Here is a 4,723-nt window from a genome sequence, read left to right as displayed (position 1 = left end):
TCAGCCGTTTATAAAGTGATACTCAGAGTTCCTGTTTTCTGGTTCATCCTGGCAGGTTGATGTAAAACATCGTTTTTATTGTTCTGCTTCTTTTTGGAAGAAGTGAGACTTTGTATTGTTAATCAAAAACACATAGAACAAGAAGCAGTACAGAATGATGTGAACTACATGTTTAACTTCTTTACCTGTAGAAGTTTTGATTAAGGTTAAATAAAACCCGCCATGACAGCTGATCCTCTGAGCAAGTCGATGGATTTTTAACAAGCCTTCAGCGGCCTGGACAGTGATCCCCGCCGTCCGACACAGACACAGGGATCAGAACAAGCAGCGACAGCCTGACGCACGGCTCCACAGGATCACTTGACCTGGAACTTATCAACTTACACATGCAGCTCATCAGTATGCCGCTCTGTGTTACACAGGCAGTCACACAGTTTCTTTTATGTTTCTTTTGTTTTATGCAAACATAAAAGAAACATTGTGGTCTGGTTTCTAGCGGAAATATCTTAGAACACTTTAAATAATACACAACTAACTTGTAAGTAACATTTCAGCAAGATATAGGAGTTTGTTTTACATCAACAATTCCTTATTTTGATGGAAAAGTTCTAGTTCCACTGGTGGAGTACTCCACTGCGTGGTTACCTAGCAACCTCAGCCAAGCCCAACTCGTCACCTAGCAACCACATTCTAGTTCCATTTTACAGATTTTTTCACTTATAGCAGGAGGAAAATGTCTTGAAATAAGCTGCCGATTGAGAACTTTTTCATCTACATTAAGGAATTATTGACTTAAACAAGCTCTTATGTCTTTCTGAAAACTGACTTATAATTTGGTTTTGCTTTATTTCAAGTGTAATAAGGTATTTGCACCAGAAACCAGACCAAAAATAGTTGGTAAGATTTTGTGTTTTTGCAGTGTTAATCATAAATTTGGTCCTGTCTGTAAAAAATAATGAGACCAGAGAGAGTAAACACTATCTGTCAACTCTACGTTGGGCTGCTGTTGCCACTGAATATGCCTTATATTGACTTGTTCCCTGTATTTTTCTGCGATGCTGTTGTTATTTATGCATATGTTGTTTGTTGCTATGGTTTCTCGGTTTTGTTTTATCTCTTTCAACAAACTTCTTGTGTTTGCTCTTTTTTGTCTCCATTACAATTGAAATAAAATTGAAGCAATTTCTAATAAAGTTTTACGTACCTATAAATCAAGTGGGGCATCATAGTGAAAGCTACAATGCTTCACTTGAGAAAGTAAAAATGTTGGGCTTCACCTTGTTAAGTTTTAAAAAACACAGTAGTTAATGGTTAGGTATTTTTACAACAAGTTATAATACAGTAACAATTAATTTTTTACTCACAAAAGATCCCAACTGATTTATCTTACAATGGAGTTTCATGCAAAGAAAATTGTAAAAAAAAATTACAAGGATAAAATTAAAATAATATAACTTTATTCTCATATTTCAGCTTTGTTCTGGTAATATTATGACTTTATTCACATAATTTTATTTTTTATTAGTATGACCCTAATACTACGTTTTATTATATTTAGATATATATCGATATTATAAACTGAAACATCTTGAACCACACTCCATACCACTAGGTGGCGGTAATGCTTACCTGACTTTTTGCCAACCACCAATTTTTGTCCTCTGTAGAGGACATTTCTAAACTTGAATATCTCCCACCCCCTGCGTTCTACTGAATTAATTCCTTTTGGTATCTAGAGAGGACATTTAGGGCTTTTCAATGATACCACATGTGAAGGGGTGGGACTTTTGTACGTACCTTTTTCTAATTCATAAAAATGGCATTCATCATTAATAACACATTTTATGGGAAGAGACAAAGTAAGTGCATAAAACCTTTTATTACCTTACAAAGAATGTGGGATTTAAAAAAATGGTGATTGGACAATATTTTTTTTCTGGTAGTCAGGAGGATAGTGGTGATTTTAAGATAAGAAATGTATTCCTGTGGACGACCTAAAATCTGTATAAAACAAGCAAACAGTTGTTTGGTTGTCTGGAATGAACAAATTATGTGCCAGTTTCAGTATATTGGTTTGTTTACAGGTAGAAAATAGAAGGTGGACTGGACNGACGGAAATCTGAACCTCCTATGTCTAGAGACTGTTGATGGGACTCTGAACCCCCTATGTCTAAAGACTGTTGACGGAAATCTGAACCTCCTATGTCTAGAGACTGTTGATGGGACTCTGAACCCCCTATGTCTAAAAACTGTCGACGGAAATCTGAACCCCCTATGTCTAAAGACTGTCGACGGAAATCTGAACCTCCTATGTCTAGAGACTGTTGATGGGACTCTGAACCCCCTATGTCAAAAGAGTTTCTAGGAGAAGATGGGGGTTCAATTGCACCTTCACCTTCATCCTCACTTTCTTCAAACTCCATACTTTTTGGCATTGGATGAACTTTAATGCCGCGACAGAACATTCTACAGACAGCGCTTTTGGTGTCTTTCCAAGCAATTTTCAGAGTGGATTCTGGGAGATTCACTTTTCTGGGATGTGTGAAGACTTTTTTGAAACAACATATAATCTTGTAATCTACAATTGGGTGATCCATTCTCATGAGATAGAAAAGTTTATCCCTTACAACATCCTCGTTTCCACTTAGAAGTTGGAAGATGTCTTTGGCGAGTTTTTTGTCCATATGGTAGAAAATGAGAAAATCTTGATCCTTTAGTTCTTCCCACAGTATGACAGAAAGCCTTTTGTAGACTGGTACAGTGTGTTTAAGTTTGTACTGGGTGACAGATCTATAACTAGCCTTACAAATCAGTTTCCAAATAACTAGATTGACCATTTTATGACGTTCCTCTTCTGTTCCACGCTTGAAGATGTCTATGTTCCCCAACAGGGATCTTCTCCTTTCAGAAGCAATGGTCTTAGTATCGGCCAGGCAGTTTTCATCTGAATATAAGCTTTCTGTGTCAAACAAAGCCGTTTTGAGCTTTTCATGTATAAATGAGAGAAATCTCTCCGTTTTTGTAGGCTCTGGAAGAATGGGGCTCTCCAGGTGATACTTGAATTCTTTCACAATCCTCGGATACGTATCTGGGTAGAAAAGTATCGTGAACAAATGCAACTCACTAGCCATGTGGAAAGAATCTCTGGCGATGCTTTGGAAGATCCTTTCGCTTAGCAGGTCTGACATTTCAGTCAGAAGGGGCAGCTCTAGTTTCCCAGTTTCTTTCATAATTTGGCGCACTAGCTGAATGTGGGCCACCTTAAAGGTATCTCTGACAAGATGCAGAGTTGATTTATCTGCAACCTTCTCAATCACCTTCCAAATAAGGTCACTGACAAATCTCTTCTTTGTATAATCAGGGCTCCAGGGTCGTCTTTTTCTGTAGCGTTTTGCAATTTTTTTGCCAACAAATTCACAAGCGTTAGCTAATTTCTCAATCCAGGTTAAGTCAGGCATGTCTGCGTCTCTGACGATAATGGATTCTGTGTCGAAAGATTGCAAGCAGTTAGCAGCTAGTCATAAAGTATATTCTACTCTATTCTAGGAGTCAGAGTTGGTGATGTCACAGGCTCTGTGACATCACCAATCGCCCTTTGAATGACCTCAACGATAAATTAATTCCACTTTTTTCCACTTGTACCCCGCCTCTCGCCCGGAATGTTAGCTGGAGATAGGCGCCGGCACCCCTCCCGACCCCACTAAGGGACAAGGGTGTAAAGAAAATGGATGGATATCAAGTGATATTTTCAAATTTCCTGTCAACTTTAAACATTTTTTAACTCAAAAAGACAAATGACTGTCCTAGCACCCAACCACCGGGTTTAGCAAGTTTTCTGGGGGAAACCTTGTATTTGATTTTTTTCTAACAATTAATACTACTTTATATACTTTTATTTTGGGATATTACCAAAACCTAAGTATTAGACTAATATGTTATTGATCCAAAGTTATGCTAATGGTAGATGTGGTAGCTCTATTGTTATTTATATTTTGCCTCGTCAGGTCAGCGTCCTGCTGTGATTAACAAGCAACGGCAGCTGCTGTGTTTGATCTGATTGTTTGCAGTGAAGGAGTGAAACAGTTTTTCTACCACAAAATGAATGTTTATATTTTGAATGAAGTCCACCCCAAGAATATTTCTGTTATTTTTATAAGTAAAGCTAAACAATCTGTTTGAAACATGAAATGCAAGAGTAATCACAACAAGTAGAAAAACTTCACTGAAGACTTAAAGAAAAGCACAAAGTTGGAGGATCCAGCCGATCACTGTCACGGACGAACAAAGAAAGCAGCCGTCGGGCCGTGAGTAAAATCAGCTGATTGACTTCATGAATGAAAGCGCAGATGTGCTACAGAGGAACAATCAATCACTACAGAAAGAAAAGTTGTGTATTTTGGAAAAGGATTGCAACAAAGAGCAATGGTTACAGATGAACTTATTTGAAAGTGAAGGGATCTGTGTGATTATTGACGATGTTTATGGGGGAATTTTTCTGCCGTAATCCAAGAACACACATTTTCCGTTTGAGAGCCGGATTTCATGTCTTTTGTTGTGAAAATTTTTAATATTTTTTGCTTACGTTTTCATTTTGAAAGCAGGACTTCATGTCTTTTTTCTCAAAACTTGGAACACTTGTACTCAAAACCTCTCCTCGCGCTCACACTTTGCTTCGCTCAGACTCTGTTTGCTTACAAAACATGGAACTGCCTTTTTTGGCACA

The sequence above is a fragment of the Poecilia formosa genome, unplaced genomic scaffold, assembly GCF_000485575.1.
Source record: "Poecilia formosa unplaced genomic scaffold, Poecilia_formosa-5.1.2 Scaffold48, whole genome shotgun sequence".
NCBI lineage: Eukaryota > Metazoa > Chordata > Actinopteri > Cyprinodontiformes > Poeciliidae > Poecilia > Poecilia formosa.
The sequence above is the reverse complement of the archived record's forward strand: the minus strand, read 5'-3'. Positions refer to the sequence as shown.